This window comes from Lynx rufus, unplaced genomic scaffold (assembly GCF_022079265.1).
Source record: "Lynx rufus isolate CCGP_SWC_20201006 ecotype Redwood Valley unplaced genomic scaffold, mLynRuf1.p SCAF_7, whole genome shotgun sequence".
NCBI classification, from domain to species: domain Eukaryota; kingdom Metazoa; phylum Chordata; class Mammalia; order Carnivora; family Felidae; genus Lynx; species Lynx rufus.
In genome coordinates, this window is record NW_025814889.1 from 95,073,856 (window position 1) to 95,093,755 (window position 19,900).

A 19,900-nucleotide genomic window follows, 5' to 3' on the forward strand; every position below is an offset into this window, starting at 1 on the left:
CCATATGACCACAGATCGCTGGACTAGAACACTATGGTACCCACCCCGATTAATCATACTAATTTATTCATTAAACATTGAATGTTCACAACTCCTTGCAGTGCTCTCCTCTTAGATGTTCCGCAGTTACATTAAGCTTTCTTTTCCTCCCAGAGCCCCTCTTAGTGAAGGGCACTCCCATCGACTTGTTTACTTAGTCCTGAGAACGGTGAGTAATTCCTAATTTGCATTTCTCTTTTACACACTATAACTTTTATTTGCCGTCATGCACAGTGACTCTTGTCTGCCTTCCCTCTGCCACTGTTTTACTTTAGGTCCACATGATTTCTCAGCTCCAACAACACAAAAGTCTTTTAACCAGTCCTTCCACCTCCCACCTGCCCCCACTCCAAGACCATTCCTCATGCTGCTGCCAAGGCAATTTTTCTAAAACGTGAATTTAATCCGGTTACTCCTCATGGTTTTCAAAGTAAAGTCCGAACATCTTGGCATGGCACATGCATCAGGTACCTATGGTTGCATAACAAACCACCCAAAATCTAGTGGCTCCCTACCACAATGACTCATTATTACTTACAATTCTGTGGGCTGGCTGGGAGGTTCACGTGCAGTCAGATGATGGCTGGAACAGCTGCGTGGGCCAAGATGGCCTCGCAGGCCCAGCACTTGGTACCGGTGTGGCTGAAGTGCCTCACTTCTCTTCCACTGGCTTCTCATCCTTCAGTAGGTTAGGTCGCCTTCCTTACAGTATGGTAGCTTCAGGGCAGCATTTCAAGAGAGCCAGGCCCCGGCTCTGGAACTTACAGGGCATCACTTCTGACACATTCTATTGGTCAAAGCAAGTATGAGGCCAGCCAGATTCATGAGGTGTGAAAATCAACTCTGCTTCTTGAAAGAAGCTGCAAAGATTTTGTGGCCATATTTAATCCACCACAGCATAGGCTCCTCAAGTTCTTGCCCCAGAGTACCATCTTTCCAGCCTCATCTTTCTGCCACTCTGAACTATGTGCAGTTCCCAGAATATCTTATGTGTTTATATCCATGTCTCTTTGTTTGTTTCTCCTGCTTCCCGACTGCCTTGATGAAGACCCCTTTTCTGAGCTGTTTTCCGTGATCTCCAGGTTTGGTTTGGTTGTATATACTTAGGATGCCATCTACTGCATGCAGACAGAAAACGGACTCAAAGTATCATAAACAATTGGGAAATTTATTATTGCATACATTAAGAAATGCACAGGTAGATCAACATTAGGGTTGTTTGATGCAGTAACCTAACAGTGGCCTCAAGAACCCAGGTCCTTTCTGGATCTCAGATCCACTTATGTTTACGATATGCAAGCATAGCAGTGTCCAAAGGCCAAAAGAAGACTATCTCTTTTGGTATGTTTTTCTTGGAATTAGGAAAGCTTTTCTCAATTTCCCATAGCCGACCTCCCCTTAGGTATCCTTGTTTAGAATGAGTTCTCTTGCCTACTCATAAACCAGTCACAAGAAAGAACAATCAGAATGTACCATTGAGTTGGGGACCGGGCAATATCTCCCAAGCTGGATGGAGAAAGGGTGCATGCCTGAGCAGACAGGAATGAAGAAGAAGGGACGATGTGTTGTGGAGCAGCCAAAAGTGCCAGTTACAAGGTGTGTTTTCCATGTTCTGTTTACACAGCTCTATCCTGGGGTTTGCAACCCTCATTTCACACAACTATGTCAGAGGAGCTTAGAAAAAAAAAAAGGCACCACAAACCAATGAAATTAGAATATCTGGTGGTTGAACCTAGGCATTAGCATTTTAAAAAAATTGACTCTAGGGATTCTAATATACCACTAGATTGAGAGCCACTGCATTATCCTTTCACTTATCACTCTCTACTGGAATCGTCTATATACCCGTCTTCCCCATGAGACTGTATACTGGTTAATGGTGTAGCACATCCGCTTTGGCTTTATATCCCCGGGACTTAGCGCAATGCCTGGCTCTCAGTTAATAAAAGTTTGGTGAATTAATGAATGAATGAATGCAATGTGCCAGATTAATAAGGAGGAATTTTGGGGGGAGAAACTGGTTCTTATGCAAATAGAAATTTGATTTCATCAGCTAGAAATGAAAGCGGGGACGACCTTGAAGATGGGATGGCTACACCAAAGAAACCAAGGCTTGACAATATAGATACATAAGGCGTGTAGGTTATATAATAAGTAGTGGTGAGCAGTTCTAACAAATGGGGTTTAAGTCCCGTGTCAGGCTCTGCACTGAGAGTGCTTGGGATCCTCTCTCTTCCTCCCCTGCTCACCCTCCCTCAAAAGAAATAAAAACTCAAAAAAATAAGGAGTGGTGAATTTGTAAGGTGGACAGGTAGCTTGAAGTTAGATTTCTAAAGGGTCATAAATGCCATACTAAGGAGGTCGTCTGTTATATGGGCAATGACAATTTGTGACTTTTTTTTTCTTTTTTTAATCAGAGATTGACTTGAGTGGATATCTGATTTAGAAAGTAACCTGATTTAGAAAGTAATATGATTTAGAAAGTTGAAAGAAAGAAAGAAAGAAAGAAAGAAAGAAAGAAAGAAAGAAAAGAAAAGAAAGAAAGAGAAAGAAACCGGTTTGAGTGTTGAATGTGTATCGGAGGAGAATGATAGAGAGTTAAAGGCAGAGTGCTCTAGCTCAGAGACAGGCAGGGGGTTGGGGAAGTAAAGAGAATAGTGAATGAAAAAAAATAACCTTTATGAGTGGCTACTGCATGCCAGCCATTGTGAATAGCATTGCGTTTACCTCACCAAATTTCTTATAATAGTTCTAAGTACTAGCTCCATTTAACATATGAGGGAACTAAGACTTTAAGAAGTTAAATAACTTGTCCGATGTACACAGCTATTAAGTGAAAAAAAACCCAAAAAACTGGAATCCAGTTCGTCTGATTTCCAAAGCTCCTCCTATTATCTTTCTGCTGGTCCTCATGAAGATTCTGGAGGGCCCAGATAAGGGCAGCGGACGTGGAAACAGCTCACAGAAGGGTACATCAGGAAGATGTGTGATAGTTACAAGCAATAGAACTTAATGTAAGTGCTGAGGAACAGGAAGGTGTCACATTTGCCTGGGTGTGAGAAAGGACAGTCCAGCTTTGTGCTGAATTTGAGGGACTCATATATCCAGAAGGTGCTTGAAAGAGTTAGAAATGCAGACTTTTAGTTCAGGAGTAGGAGGTCAGAGCCAGTGTTAGGTTTGGGAGTCACTGGCACAAAAGCTATTAGTGGAAGCCAAGAGAGAGAATGCACATAATAGGGACACATAGAGAAGAGGAAGGTTGACAGTCTTGAGATCATCTACACTGAAGCTGTAGGGAGAAGGAAGGTGGAGGCAATGGCCAGATGGTGAGAGGAGAGTCAAAAGAGCACAGTGTCTTGGAAGAGGTAATCAAAAAGGACTACTGAGTGGGGCACCTGGGTGGCTCGGTCGGTTAGGCAGTTGACTTTGGCCCAGGTCATGATCTCACAGTTCGTGAGTTTGAGCCTCATGTTGGGCTCTGTGCTGACAGCTTGGAGCCTGCTTCAGATTCTTGTCTCCCTTTCTCTCTCTGCCCCTCCCCCACTTTGATGCGCAGTCTCTCTCTCTCTCTCTCTCTCTCTCTCTCTCTCTTCCTCTCTCCCTCTCTCAAAAATAAACATTTCCAAAAAAAAAAAAAGGACTACTGAGAACTCACTGTTTTTGGCAATCACAAGTCTGTTGGGGGGGCACCTGGCTGGCTCAGTCAGTTAAGCGTTGAGTTTGGCTCAGGTCATGATCTCGCGGTTCGTGGGTTCGAGCCCCGCATCGGGCTCTGTGCTGACAGCTCAGAGCCTGGAGCCTGTCTCAGATTCTGTGTCTCCCTCTCTCTATCTGCCCCTCCCCTGCTCACACTCTGTCTCAAAAATAAATAAACATTAAAAAAAAAATTTTTTTATGTCTGTTGGCAATCTTTGTGAAAATAGTTTAGGTGCCGTTTCAGAGCACCAGGTTAGACATCATTTTATATTGGCCTGAGGGAAGAATGTGAAGGCATTAATAAGTGCACAGTCCTCTTTCCAGAAGTTTGCCATGTCTGTACAAAGAGTTTGGGGAGGAAGTGATTCAAGGGAAGCAGGAATGGATTCAGAGAAATGAGACTGCTGTAGACTAAAACTGAGAAAGAGACGCTGTCCTGTTGAACATAGTAATGAGGCAAAAAAGTAGAACACACCCTGAAGAAAATGAGACAGGATGAAATAGAAAAGATTAAGGGAGTAGTGGTATTTTTTTCTGCGAGGTTGAGGCCCTGTAACAGAGAATAGGCACCAGCAGTCAAGATGGTTTGATTCTGAACCCACTACTGAATGAATCAAGTGATCCTTTAAGCTTCCTGCCCTGGGTGAGGAAGTAGTCTCAGAGGTCAGGAGCTTGTGCCTGAAGTTGGAGGTGGGCAGGGGTGGCCCCTCCCATGGCTGTCTTGAGCAGCTGGTGGTTGTCTTAACAAACTTCCCTTCTCAGGCATTTCTAAATTTTTTTTTTAAAGTTTATTTATTTTGAGAGACAGAGAGAGAGCAGGGGAGGGGTAGAGAGAGAGGGAGAGAGAGAGAATCCCAAGCAGGCTCTGCACTATCAGCATGGAGCCCGATGTGGCTTGAACCCATGAAGCAGGGAGATCACGACCCAAGCCGAAACCAAGAGTTGGGTCCTTAACCGACTGAGCCACCCAGGTGCCCCTCCTCTCAGGCATCTCTAAAGGCTGCCTCCCCCAAACACAGTTGCCTCCTGTGGGCATGAATTCTGAATATCTTCAAGTCCCCACCAGGAAGGACTATCTTCCAGAATGTTGAGAACTACCCGAGGGACCCAGCCTTACATCCTATGCTAACTGTTAACTTGAGCAACAGGAAATGTGAGCCCTTCATACCTCCTCTGGAACGGTACCCATTCCCTATCCTCGCCTCCCTGTCCCATTCCCAAGCTGTCAGGGTGTAGATAGAAGTGGGGGCAGTCTATCACAACCCAGAAGCACTCGAGACATGATTTTAAACGACTCTGGGAAATCAGAAGTTGGGAGTTTGGCTCTTGCACCACGACATATGCAAGAGGAAACGAGCGATGGTTGGAGGTGTGAAAATGGCAGCTCCCCGGTGCCGTCTACTCTCAGTACACTTTTTACTACTGCTCAACATGAAATAAAAATAGATTTACTGTAGAGACTCCCAGATGCTGTCGATAAGATGAACTTTATATTTAAAGTAACCTTTAGATTTCGCTCAAATGCAGGAAATTAGGGAGAATAGTTATCAAGAAGTTTCCATTTTCAAGAAAAGGATGGTACAGTATTTTAAAAATCGAAGACAAAGATGATTGGAGTCTCAGCTTTCACTGTTTGTCTTAATTAGGAGAGTTCCACTCGGGAGTAGAATCTGCAGTGGCCAGAGCAGCCACCAGGAACCCTGCCTGTAATGGGAGGCCAGGCCCAGGCTCACCTCTCTTCTTCCCCCCAGGAAGGAGGCCATAGAGGCACTTGGGGGATGGCACTGGCTGCTTCCATTCATGGTCTTCCCATATAATCTTTCAGCCCATTGCTTCCCTCCGTCTTGGGGCTCATGATCTCATTCCAATGTGTGGATTTTCTTTTTACACCATTTTTACATAGATAAGGTCACATTTACCCTGCTTATACCTTTTTTTTGGACTCTCAGTCTTTCCCTGGTTTATCCTTTCTCAGGGGAACCCAACTCACACCCTCTTACTGCGTATGCTTTGAAATCCTCATTCCATTGACTGGAAACTTCTCTGCAGTTCCAGTCTTGCCATAGAATTCTCTTACTTCATCTTTGCTTGATTGGCTTCACGTTGAAGAGAGCCTCTCCTTGGAAAACTGTTACTCTTTCCTCAATTTCCTCTGGGTCAAAGGGCCAGGAGGAGTGATCGATCTTTATTTTTTGAACTTTTCCTTTTAGGGGGAGCAGAATGGTTTCTTTTTCTTGCCAGTTTACTTTTTGATATTTTATTTTACCCTCCTAAGCGGATAGTATTTACAGAGTGCACAGAGGAGGCACACACACACACACACACACACACACACACACGCACACACATCAAACCCGTCCAGCCACACCACCTCAAAGTCTTGAATTCATTCTCTTGGTTCAGGCCCTCACTCTTTCTCATCCGGATTGCTGAAGTGATCCTCAACTATCCTTTCAGCTCTTGGCCTTTCTCACATCCTCACCCACACTTCACAAAGTTTTGTTTTGCTTTATTTAAACCTCTGTTGGCTCTTGTCATAATTCTCGATTATATTTGTCTGCCTTCTTATTGTCATAGGATAAAGATTGTGCCCTCCCCATTACAGCTTCAACTTCTGCTATTTAATTATATGCCAGTTGTGGGGAAACAAAAACAGAACAGCAAGGGGAAGAAAAGCCAGCCACGAGCCATACCTTCATGGAGCTTAGAGTCTGTGGCCACAGCATCAGACAGGTAATGACAAAGTAGGGTAGATGCTCCAAAGGAAAAGTGAAGGTGCTACTGTGAGATATTGTCACAAGGTGGGGAGTTTCCGAGGCCTGTATGAGTAAACCATAGCTAGGTGGAGACCAGCGGATGTTCAAGAGTTAGCTAGGTAAAAGTGGGGGGAACACTATTTCAGAATGAGACACCACCATTTGTAAAGGTTCTGAGGCAAGAAAGAGGTTGGTGAGTTTTAGGAACTGAAAGCCATCATGGCAGGGAGGCTGTGAGTGAGAGGGAGCGTGGTGAGTGTTGACACTGGAGAGAGAGTAGACAGAGTTTAGGTTTCTCTTAAATGCAGTGAGTAGCCAGTGATGGGTTTGGAGGGAAGTGGTGATGTGATCTGATTTAAATGTTTCCACTTCTATTCAGCTGCTCCATTTACCTCAGAGAATTGTTTCCCATGCACGCTAATGCCTCTGCCCCAGTCCCTTCCCTCTTCCCTCACCTGGGGACACCTTCATCATTTTTTCCATTTCTAGGATTCAGCAGAGCGCAGCTATGTGGAAGGAACCCTGGACTTAGCCACTTCCTAGTGTGTGTGGTCTTGACTATGTTACTTTAACCTATCTGTGCCTCACTTCCCTTTGTAGAAGGAGGAAATAATAAAGTTACTGTGAGGTTATTAATGAAAGGCCATGGGCCTTTCCTGTAAGAGCATTTGCTATTATTATTTTCACTGCTATAAATAAGATTTTCCTCAAATGTCACTGTGTAACCTTCTCTTACCTTTTCGAGTCTAATTAATTACTTCCTCTTCTGTGCTTCCACACCACTATGGTGGCTTTTATCGCACTGTTATGGACTTAGTTGAATATGTGCCTTTCTCCCTCTATAGATTACTAATCCCTTAAGGACAGCCATGATGTGGCATCAGGCATCTGGGTTTACATTTCTCCTCTACCAGTTATTAACTTTGTGACCTTGGGTAAATTGTACAACTTTTTGATCTTGGTTTCCTTATCTATAAAGTGGGGACAACATTATCCATCTGAAGGATTTTGGGGGGTCAAGGTCATGTCTGCACAACAGTGAGTACTTAGTAAATGTATGTGTTTCTTTTTCCTTGCCCTGCAAATTTCTAACTACCAGGGTAGAAGCAACTATTCAGTGAGTTGTCTGGTTATTCACTGCATTCAGCTGTGAGGCATGGAATGAATAAACAATAAGGATTTTATTAATGAGTAAAGCAATATAGAACACACACACAAAACAACTCACAAGAAGAGATTTTATTGTTAAATAAAATAAATATCTCGTACTTCTGATACTGGACAGATAGATCCTAATTTTTAAGAGATCATTGAAAATATGTTCATCCTATAGTATATATGTTTAAATTAAGTTTACCCTTAGCATTTTAGAGGAAGATGGACATTATGGCCTGACCTGAAATTGAGGAGAGTGCTCTTTAGAACACAGTTTGAAAGCCATTAATATAGAAGATTAAAAGCAACCAATTAGACTAGGACTGCTTACTTACTTAGGGCTTAGTGTTCTTATCTATAAAATTTGATAGACTGATAGATTAAATGATCTCTAAGATTCCCTTAAGCTCTTGAATTTTATTGTTTTGTGATTCTCTGATTTTGAGGGCTTGTACAATTACAACAGTTTAAGATGCTAGATAAAATCCAAATGGTGAAAGAGAAAGAAAATTAGCAAAGGACTAAGTGGTTAACTGTCTGGAGCCATTTAATGGGGGAGGAGACCGTCTTCCTACCTCCACAATAATTGAGTTTCATAATTATGACACTGAGTCATTGAAAAAGGTTAAATTTGGTTCAGTGTACTCTCCTTAAAAGGTAAGGAAATGTGTAATGCATTTTTGGAAATATTTTTACCAATAATATTTTAGCACTGTTGTTAGTTTTTATTCAACTTAAAAGGTTAAACTTCAGTTATTTGGAAAACTCACTTATGTGGGTATTTACTTTCTCTCCCCTAGACATAAACAATATCATTTTAGAGGCAACAAAGATCTTCTTGCTACAAAATAGCTCATCATTCTTATATCATGATTTTACCCTTTTCAGTGTCCTAGATTTCATCCATCAAATTACCACCACTTCAGTCATTTACTCTTTCATGTATTCAACAGGCATTTATTAATCACCTGCTATGTACCAGGCAGAGGTGGTCAAAGATAAGATAATAATACTTTATAGGAACTCACTGACTAGTAGGAAAGACATTTATGTAAATAAGTCATTGGAATACAGTGTAGTAAGTTCTATAATAATGGGGAGATATCTATCTCTATATCTCTATCTCTATCTCTGTCTATATCATCTATCTTATGAAAAGTTTGGGTTGAATTTTAAAGAATGAGTAAAACTTTTTGAGATGAATGAAGGCCAGGGAAAGCAATTTCAGGGAAAATGATAGCATGTTCAAAAGCATTAAGATTTACAGTATCACGGGCAACTGGAAGAATATGTAAGGAGCTTCATATGCTTGGAAAGTACATTTAGGGGGAAAGTATAGATGAACCTGAAGAGGTTGAATCATATATGCTAAGGGTTTGAGACTTGATGTGTGGTGGAAGAGTGACAATCACATTTGTGTTTTAGAAAGACCCATTTGGTGGCTGTGTGGAAGATGGTTTTGTACCAGCCTGGACAAGGGGTGAAAAGAGCTTGGGCAAAGGTGAAATTAATGGAGGAAAGAAGGGAGGGAATGGACACGAGACTTTAAGGAAGTGGAATCCACCAACTTATAGATGCGCATGATGCATGGTAGGGCTGCAGGTTAAGAGGAGGGAATTGGATGACTCTGGCTTTCTGTCCTGGGTGACTGTTGGAGGCAACATCAACTGGGGGTTTCTGGGAAAGCTTCTTCTTTCCTGATATAAGTACTACTGCCTCCTTTTTCCACTCCCTTTGTTCTGGCAGAAAAGTGGAGAGACGTGGCTTGATGCCAGGAGTGCAGAAACCATTGGGCAGCTTTGAGGTGATAAGCATGAGGAAGGACGTCCATGTGTTGAGGAGAGTAGAGCAAAAAGATAGAAAGAGTCAGCCTTCCAGCACCATCATTGAGCAGCTGCCCCTTCCCTGGCCTGCTGACCTCTGGATTTCTTGTTGCGTGAGACAGACACCACTTACATGCATGTATACATGCCTCTACGTATATTTATAACCAATATGGTAAAAAACAATTGGTCAATTGTAAGTGAGTCTTGCAATGTCTTTGCATTTGTTTTTGACTTCTGAGGCCCTAAAACCAGATTTCTTTTAATATATTTATATGACGAATTTGTTTCATTGGCTTCTAAGTTTTCCTTTGGTTTTTTATAGGACAAATTACTAAAAGAAAAAGCCTCGTCTTTACTGGCAGATCTCTTGGGATACAGATGGGGGGAAAATGTGTATATAAAGATAGGAACTGATAATTTGAGCAAATTCCATAGGGAAATTTTATTGAGTTGTGGATGAATTACTAAATACTAGACTTGATATTTGGTAAAAATGCAATTTTTAATAGAGCTTTTTACTTTGGGTTACTATTTACTCTGAAAAGTATTTCTTATAATGTACCATTAAAGAAGAGACTGGTTCTGTAGTAAAATTTTAGAAGAACATATTGGCTTTCTCTTTAGACATTGAATCCAGTGATATAGCTTGAGTCTTAAAGAACAAAACAGTGAATCTGGAATCTTACCCAAATTGAATCTTTTCCATATACATTTGTGTCTAGTTACATATTAAGGGAGATTACATCAGAATTGAAAACTCTCTCTAGTCTCAAAATTTGTACTTTTTTAAAAAAAAGCAGTGATTGCTGTGGCTTCTCCAAGTATGCCACGGGATACGCATAGAATTCATCGCAGAATTTTTTCAAAGTCTGACATCCCAAAGGCTGTCCATGACTTATAAACCTGAGGGTCTGTTTTATGATGGTCATTCAAAGTGTTTTTATACTTGCAGATTAATCTTCTAACAGCTTTTGTCATGTGGCAATAAAGCAAAGAATTTGATGTTATTAAATCACTCTTCATTTAAGACTGTGGATGCAGCCATCAAACAAAGCTCCGGGGGAATCTAGGAGGAAAACTACAAGAACCGTAGGACAAGTAGGTCACAGAGCGCAGTGCCGTCAGAGGGTGGAATGCAGGGCAGGGCTGTGCGTCAGGAGACTTCAGTTCTAACCATAGCTCTCTTCGTGACCGTGTGTGTGACCTTGGGCTACTTACTGACAAAGCTTGTGCCTCAGTTTTGTCTAAGATAAGATGGGGCCAGAACTAGCTTCTAGCACAGGTAGAGGGTATCCAAACCTAGGTGACAATCTAGTCATTCACTCCAACTCAAAGTGAATCCCTGCCACAACATTTTTTTGAAAAGATTTTCCAGGGGCTCCTGGGTGGCTCAGTCGGTTAAGTGTCCGACTTCGGCTCAGGTCATGATCTCACGGTTCGTGAGTTCAAGCCCCGCGTCGGGCTCTGTGCTGACAGCTCAGAGCCTGGAGCCTGTTTCGGATTCTGTGTCTCCCTCTCTCTCTGACCCTCCCCCCTTCATGCTCTGTCTCTCTCTGTCTCAAAAATAAATAAACATTAAAAAAAAAATTAAAAAAAAAAAAGATTTTCCATTTTCTACTTGAACATGGTGACCATGGACATCACCTCTCCCTAAAGAAGCCCATTCTAATTCCAAACATTTTTATATTTTTTAAGTTTATATATTTATTTTTCATGAGAGAGAGGGAGAGAGAGAGAGAGAGAGTGGGGGGAGAGGGCGAGAGAATCCCAAGCAGGGTCCACTGTCAGCATTCAATGTGGGGCTTCAACTCACAAACCGTGAGATCATGACCTGAGCCAAAATCAAGAGTCGGATGCTTTACCAACTGAGCCACCCAGGAACCCCTGCAAACAATTTTAATTGTCAACAACTCATTTGGGAAATATCTACCATAGGCACCTTCATAGCGACAGAAAACAGATTAGAGGTTGTCAGGGACTGGGGGAAGGGGGAAATGGGAGTTTCTGACTAATGGCTATAGAATTTCCTTTTGGAAGGATGAAAAAGTTTTGGAAATCGTTAATGGTGACAGTTGCACAACATCATGAATGTAATTAATGCTACTAAATTATATATTTAAAATGGCAAATTTTATATCATACATATTTTACCACATTACCAAGATGAAAAAAATTTCATCTTGGGTAGTGCTACGGTCTCAGTTGGAACATAGAGCATATTATCCGAGTTTTACAGCAGAAGAAACAGTCTTTAAGGTCACATGGCCAGGGAGGAGCAGGCTAAGATCTGAACCGAGACCCTGACCCTCAGACAGTAGATGCTCTCCGGTCTACACTGCCATCACTGTTGTCATTGTTTACGATGCTCTTCTTACTGTGTTTGAAGCTGGCTTATACAGGGGAGGCTAGAACATTTTTGCTACGATTGTTAAATCTAGAGACTAAAGTCAGTTAATGGGGCCTGACATAGCATTGTTTTGGCAGCCACAACACATTGTTGATTCATGCAGAGCTTATAATTAATCAAACTTACTCCTCCCACATCTGTTTTATATATGCTATTCTTTTTTTTTTTTTTTTTTAATGTTGAATGTTTATTTATTTTTGAGAGATAGAGCATGAGCGGAGGAGGGGCAGAAAGAGAGGGAGAGACAGAATCCGAAGCAGGCTCCAGGCTCTGAGCTGTCAGTACAGAGCCCATCACGGGGCTTGAACTCACAAACGATGAGATCATGACCTGAGTTGAAGTCGGACGCTCAACTGACTGAGCCACCTAGGCGCCCCTATACATGCTGTTCTTAAAACAGGTTCCCCCTGCCCCCGCCATTTCTAAACTTGTGAGAATGGTGTTGTGGATTTAAATGCAAGAATTTAAAATCTATCCCTGTTTAAATATATATTGTTGCTTTTTCTGATTGTTCCACCCTCTTGTGGTTATTTTGAATCTTGATTCTGGCACATACCATATTTATTATTTCTTTCATCATAAAATGTTATCGTAATTGTAAATCAAAATGACTTCGAGTCCCTTATCCAAGTTATTGGTAAAAATACCAGAAAGGACTGGGTAACAGACAGACACCTGACTGTTTAGCTGCTAGTCTTCCCCTGGCCTTACTCAGTAGTGACCAACACCTTCATAGAGTGTTTACTCTGTTCCAGAAACTGTTTAAATGCTTTATACACTGAATCTCGTTGAGTCCATACAACACCCCTAAAAGACATTACTGCCATAATTCTCACTTTAAACATGAGGGAATGAAGCACAGAGTTGTTAATCAACTTGCCCAAGTCACATGGCTGGCAAGAGGCAGAAGCAAGATTCAGACCTATGCACTGTACTTCCAGAGTCCATATTCTTAAACACTCTGCTGTACTGCTGCCGATATCAGCCCAGGATTCCAGTCCATATGAGATAGGAAAATATAAGGGACTCGATCAATTCTGATCAATGAAACTACTATAAGATTCTCTGAATGTACCGTTAGTGGCAAAATAATACGCAATGCCAAAGGATTTGGGCCTTTGTATACACTGTCTTCTCCCAAGAAACTTAGATTCTAAACTCCTGTTCTTTCATGTCTTCTCAAAAGATAGGTCTTTTTATTTCCCAGGCACGCTTAAGTACTCCCCTTTTATTACCTGTGCCCTATGTACAAATGTTCATTACATTTTGAAGTGCGTTTCAACGATAAGCAAACGACAAACGTTTACAGAGCACCTAGCATGTGTGCCTGGCGTTGTGCTGGGTAATGGGACTACAGACATTAGCAGACAGTGTTCCTGCCGTCCAGCCTATAGCCAGCCAGCGAGAGCCACCGCATAAGCATAGCCTTGGTGCCTGCCACATTGTAGGTGTTCTGCAAGTGTTGTGGAATGGCTAACTGGAAGAGAATGAGAACCAGGAAGATCTTGTAAGATACTCAAATGTGCATCTTTAAACTGCTCTTGTGCTTTAGATTAAGAGAGGACTTTTTTTTTAATGTTTATTTTATTTTATTTTATTTTATTTTATTTTATTTTGAGAGGGATAGAGTACATCAGGGGAGGAGCAGAGAAAGAGGAAGAGAGAGAATCCCAAGCAGGCTCTGTGCTATCAGCGCAGAGGCTGACCCAGCGCTTGAACTCAAGAACCGTAAGATCATGACCTGAGCCAAAATCAAGAGTCAAACGTTCAACCAACTGAGCCACCCAGGCACACCAAGAGAGGACTCATTTCGACCATCATGGCTGTTTACTTAATGAAATTGTAGGGTCTCTGGCCTTTATCTTGGTGTTTTGGTCAGCTTAGGCTAAATTATGCTGTGGTAACAACATGAAAGTCTGTGTAGCTCATAACAACGAGCTACCTGTCTGTCTTGGGTTATTAGCAGCTTTGCTCCATGCTTCAGGACCTTGAAGGCCTAAAGGATTGGCCCCTATCTGGGACATTAATATTAGTCTCATGGGAGAGGAAAAGAAAACAAATTTCCATAGGAATACCCATGCCTATAATTTTTAGTGATTTTCAAACTCTTTATCATGTTTAGTCCAACAATCTGATGGCCATTTACATGTATTTTCTTGAGTTTTGAATATTGCATGTTACCACAGTAAAGTCAAGTTACTGGCACATCCAAGAGAAACTTTGACATTGACTGACAGGGTCTTTTTAATTAGTCAAATTTAAAAAATTCTGTTGTACTGTAAGTCATCATTGTGTTACACATATTTCTCCATACAACTTCTGTTTTGTAAATAGTGATTTATCAATTAGGAAAAGAACTTTGCAATTAATTTGACTACTTTTACTGTGTAGAAGTATTTCAGTATATGTTCAATGTACTTTTACCAAGAGAAATAACTGCTTAACAAATTATAACGAAAAAGAATATAGAGCTATTTTTCATGTACTCTTTACTATACATTTTAGGAGTTAGGATGAATGATTCATTGCTAACATATTTCTATCTTCCTACATGCCGCAACAAAGTATATATATGCTAATTTTCTAATTAAAAACCAATAATTTGGTGCATAATACATTTTAATAAAGTGGGTTCTTAACAATTAGGAAACTTATAGAATGATGATATTGTAATAGGAGGTAGCCCTGTTTCCTTTGAGCTTTTCCCTTGAGCTTTCCTTTGAGCTTTATATAAATAAAGAAGAAACGCAATTCACTTTTCCGCCACCCAGGATACATTTTTCAGATCTTCTCTTCGGAGCTGCCAAAATAATGGAGCCATGCTGCTAGGAGAGGTGTATGAAAGAAAATAGATTGTGGTAACTGGCTAATTTTCTTCATTGAAGATCTAATTATAAGGAATTGGTCTTCACCAAATCAGACATTAATGATGATATCCTAGGACTATGTTGTGGGATGGGATACAAGATCTTTTTCAGAGATTTGGGGAATACAGAAGGTCTCTTCACCTGCCTGGGCTGTTTGGTATTGACTTCACTAGGCGCTGGCTGCCTTTGCTAGTGTGCTCAATGTGGGACAGCGCTATGTGTGGGAGCAGCAGGGAAAAGCATCTAAGTGGGGGTGGGGCAGGTGAATTGAAGGAGGAACCACCAGTGACAGTAGTTAGGTGCACAGGAGCTGATTGGACAGGCTAGAGATAGATATTTAAATAACTAAGCAGGAAGAAAAGAAAGTTTAAAATGACAAAGAATAGTGAACATGGTCACTTTCTCTTAGAAATGTTCTGAAAATAGTTGTCACGATCTGTAAGAATACAAGCAGATACATATGACTGTTGATGCAAATAACTCTATGGTGTTTACAATTTCAAACAAGTATATGTAGACTTTGAAAGAATTCCTATGAAGTCTAAGATCTCCTTTCCCCCCCTCCCCCTCCCCCAGATTTGCTTAACTAAAACTCTATGGCTTTGGATTTTCATTCCCTTCTTATTTTCTTTTAAAGTTTCTTTATTTATTTTGAAAGAGAGAGGGGGAGGAGCAGAGAGAGAGGGAGAGAGAGAATCCCAAGCAGGTTCTGCACTGTGAGTGCAGAGCCTGATGCGGGGCTCAAACCCAAAAACTGTAAGATCATGACCTGAGCCAAAGTCGGACTCTCAACCAACCAAGCCACCCAGGCGCCCCATTCCCTTCTTGTTACACTAACATTTATGGAGTTTTCACTTTGAGCTTAGCACAGTGTGCTGCTCTTCTAGGTGTGGGGAACCACTGGGTAAAAAATCCAGGCTTTGTGGAGTTGGGCAGACCCACTGAGACCACGATTCTTTGTGGGGGTATTTGCATTTGAGTCATGAGTGGGTGAGGGGGCCCTTATTGTTCCGACCCTACTGATATTTTACTAGTTAAGGAGGGCCTGCCATCTTGATTCTACGTCAAAATCACGGGGAACAAGTTTCTCAACCTCCTTTTTTAAATGCCACATTTCAACTGCGCACAATGTGCCCAGTATTGTTCAGATGGTAAGAAGACACGTTGACATTTGGGGGGATTCCTTACCCGCCTTATTTCCTTGAGAACCAAATTCTGAAGCTCTTGCCAACTTTACAAACACCCAATGGAATCCCTGCTCATATGCATATTTTGGGTGCATCAGTATGTTTGTCATTTCTCCCTGGAAACGGTTTCTCACGCCCACGTTGCAAGTGTGTGATCTGTGATTATATCCTCTGCTAGTTTGCAGTGTCCTCTTTGCCTGGAGCAAGGGCTGAGAACATGATTTAGCTTAGAGAGATGATAGAAAATGTGGCTGTTAAAGTGATCTTTCAGACAAGTCTTTTTATATGTGTGCAGTTACTATGCTGGGTGCAACCCATGACTTCCTTCTCCTGAAACAGTGGAGTAGGTTTGAACATCAGGATCTTAGGATCATGGTTATTGAATGGATATAGAAGGCACTGGCTCAACTTTTTGAGCCCTTGGGTATCATCTTATGTAATTTCAAAGGGGAGCCTCTACCCTGTTTGAAGATTTTGAGAAAAAAACACATAATTACTTTGCTCGGTGACTAGCCTTTCATTGTGTGCAGGCTTTTCTATAATTAGAGCTTCTCTCTTCTACTTTGGTTTTGGCTTCACAAAGTGAATAAGAGGCCCTGTTGTTTTGTCTTGAACAGTGAGGAGAATGTTGGGATGTCATGATTTAATTAGTGCTGTTGTTTCCAGTCTCTTTCAGCCCTAGCTTGTTGAGGAAGTCCCTTCTGTATCACCATATTCTCAGACGTGCTAGATTGCAGTGTGTTTCCTTGATGTTTAAGAATTAGTTCCTCTAAATAAGGAATTGAAAAACAGAAGGGCATTTTGAGCATTAACGTCCTAAATCAAACATTTTCCATTTTCTGAGGATGTTTCTCCAGGAATAGGTATTGCTGAGATGGAAAATGGGCTCTGAAAGACTTCCTTTGGGAACATAATGGCCCACCCTTAAGCTTCCCCAATTCTTGCTAAAATCTGATTTGATAATACATTTTCAATCTTCAAATATGAGAAAAAATAATTGTATGGGATAATGTGAGTTTTTAAATAGTAAAATGGATTAAAGAAATTATAAAACTTTTTATAAAATAGAAATAAAAAGATCAGAAATCAACAGTATTAAAATGACATGAAGATCTGGCTAAACTATATACTTATTACTTCTCTTTCCACATGTGGAAATTCTACCTCACTTTTTAAATTCAGAATTTAAAAAAAAAAGATCTGAAGGATAGCTAATGGAGAGAAAGTTTGGGAAGGTCAAACTTACGACGGAGCATATGATTGTGGTTAAAATTAATACGGAGAACCATTAGTGACATATTGTTTCATGAAAGATCTGAGTAAAAAAGAATCAAGAATCTTTGAACACTTGGTAAGGAATAAAATTTTAAAGGGAATTGCAAAGATGTACTACTAAGACAAAAAGTAAATCCTGTAGTAAACAGGGTGTCCATTCCTTAGGGAGGATTCCAGTGATGTATTGTATTAAAAGTTTCAAAGTTCCATGACTGATTCGATTAGGGGCAGCAGGTGGTAAAGGAAGTAGTGGAGCTCTAAGCAGGCAAAGGCACAACGGAAGGAAAATGTTGCGGATGAAAAAAAGAAAAGTGTTAATATCTCTGGGCAGGTGTGTTTTATAGTGAATGCCTTTATCATAATAAAAGGACAGATGTTGGGAAAAGATCAAAAAGGAAAACACTCTTTAGCCTTGATTTGTATCTTTAATTGAAGTAGAGTTGACACACAATATTATATTACTTTCAGGGCACAACATAGTGTTCCCACAATTCTATACGTTATGAAATGCTCAGCACAGTAAGTGTCCTTACCATTCGTTGCCATACAAAGTTATTACGACATTATTGACTGTATTTCTTGTGCTGTGCTTTCTCATCCTTGTGACTTATTTATTGCATAACTGGGAGTTTGGACCTCTTAGTATTTTTTTTTATAACTCAGGTGGGGATAATAGAAAGGAGTTTATCATCTAGTGCTTTTTTGGGGGGATGCTTCTGTTGATGATTTAATTGTGAATGACTAATTAGGGCCAGGGGTAGAAGACTTGTGTTAGTAAAGAACTATTTATAATATAAGATAGCAGGTTATGGTAGTGTGGTTGTCTAAATACTAGCTCCCGAAGATGTCCACATCCTAATCCCCATGGATTTGTGTCAACATCCCTTATTACCTTACAACACTATATATGGTAAAAAAGCCTGCAGATGTGATTAAGTAAAGAGTCTTGTTATGGAAAGTTACACCCTAAATGTACCTCAAGGTCTTTATAAGAGGAAGAGAGGAGGGGTAGTGGATGTGATGATGGTAGCAAGAGTGATTCCAAGAAGGGGCCATGAACCAAGGAATATAGGAAACTTCTAGAAACTGGAAAAGGCAAGGAAATAGATCCTCTTCTAGAGCATCCAGAAAGAACAGTCCTGCCAATACCTTCAGATTTCAGACTTCTGACCTCCAGAAAAGTAAGAGAAGAAATTTGCATTGGTTTAAGCCACTAAATTTGTTACATCAGGAGTGAAAATATACAGGCAGTAATTTATAGAGAGGTCTAACAGGTAGTAATTTATAGAGAGGTCTCAGCGTAGCTGACTTTTACAATGAATGTCTGTGAGCTTTCCTTCAACTCTTAAGCTTTGAAAATGCCACAAATTTTCAAAATCTCTGGTTCCGTGTTGTTACATTCTGTGGGTAGACAAATTCATCTCTCCCAGGTTAGGAAACTTGGATATGGGCTTTATTTAAGGCTATAATGAAAAAACTCATTTCTCTCCCCACTGTGTGTCTTTACTCCTCATACAGAACGCTTCACTTCTTTTTTTTTTACCATGAAATTTATTGTCAAATTGGTTTCCATACAACACCCAGTGCTCATCCCAAAAGGTGCCCTCCTCAATACCCATCACCCACCCTCCCCTCCCTCCCACCCCCCATCAACCCTCAGTTTGTTCTCAGTTTTTAAGAGTCTCTTATACTTTGGCTGTCTCCCTCTCTAACCTCTTTTTTTTTTTCTTCCCCTCCCCCATAAACTTCTGTTAAGTTTCTCAGGATCCACATAAGACTGAAAACATATGGTATCTGTCTTTCTCTGTATGACTTATTTCACTTAGCATCACACTCTCCAGTTCCATCACGTTGCTACAAAGGGCCATATTTCATTCTTTCTCATTGCCACGTAGTACTCCATTGTGTATATAAACCACAATTTCTTTATCCATTCATCAGTTGATGGACATTTAGGCTCTTTCCATAATTCGGCTATTGTTGAGAGTGCTGCTATGAACATTGGGGTACAAGTGCCCCTATGCATCAGTACTCCTGTATCCCTTGGGTCAATTCCTAGCAGAGAACACTTCACTTCTAACACTTCTCATCACCAAATGTGTAGGATTTTTTTTTCCCCCATACCAAGTGATTCTCCATAATAACCAGCCGGGTGTTCTACAATGTAAATCAGTTCTGACCCTATCTACGGGAAGATAGTAATCAGATCCCACAGGTAAAGGGTTCAGTCCCACAAGACTGCCCCCTGACTTCAAACTCCAGTTGTAAGTATTGGGTCCCTAGGTTACCCACAACTTTTGTCCAACGTGGCTACAGATTAGGGGTTCCCATGACTTCCTCCTCAGTTTGGATTAATTTTCTAGAGTGGCTCACAGAATTCGGGAAACACGCACATTTTACTAGTTTGTTGAAAGACATGACAAAGGATACCTATGAACAGCCAGATAAAGAGATAGAGTGAGGGCTGGGAGGGCTCCCAGTGTAGGAGCTTATGTCTTTGTGGAGATGGTGTGCGTCACCCTTCTGGTGTGCATGTGTTCACCAGACGGAGCTCACTGAACCCTGTACTGTTGGGATACTTATGGAGGCTTTATCATGAAGCCATGATCAATTATGAACTCTGTTTCCAGCACCTCTCTAGAGAGATGGTAGATAGAGGGAGGGCAGTGGGGCTGAAAGTTACAAGCTTCTA

General features: G+C 41.0%; 1 protein-coding gene across 2 annotated transcripts in view; it reads left to right on the forward strand.

The window, feature by feature from the left end:
• The window catches only part of KCNMB4 (potassium calcium-activated channel subfamily M regulatory beta subunit 4), a 63,336-nt gene that overhangs the window by 29,320 nt on the left and 14,116 nt on the right, over positions 1 to 19,900 (forward strand). The gene's annotated exons all lie outside the window — the stretch shown is intronic.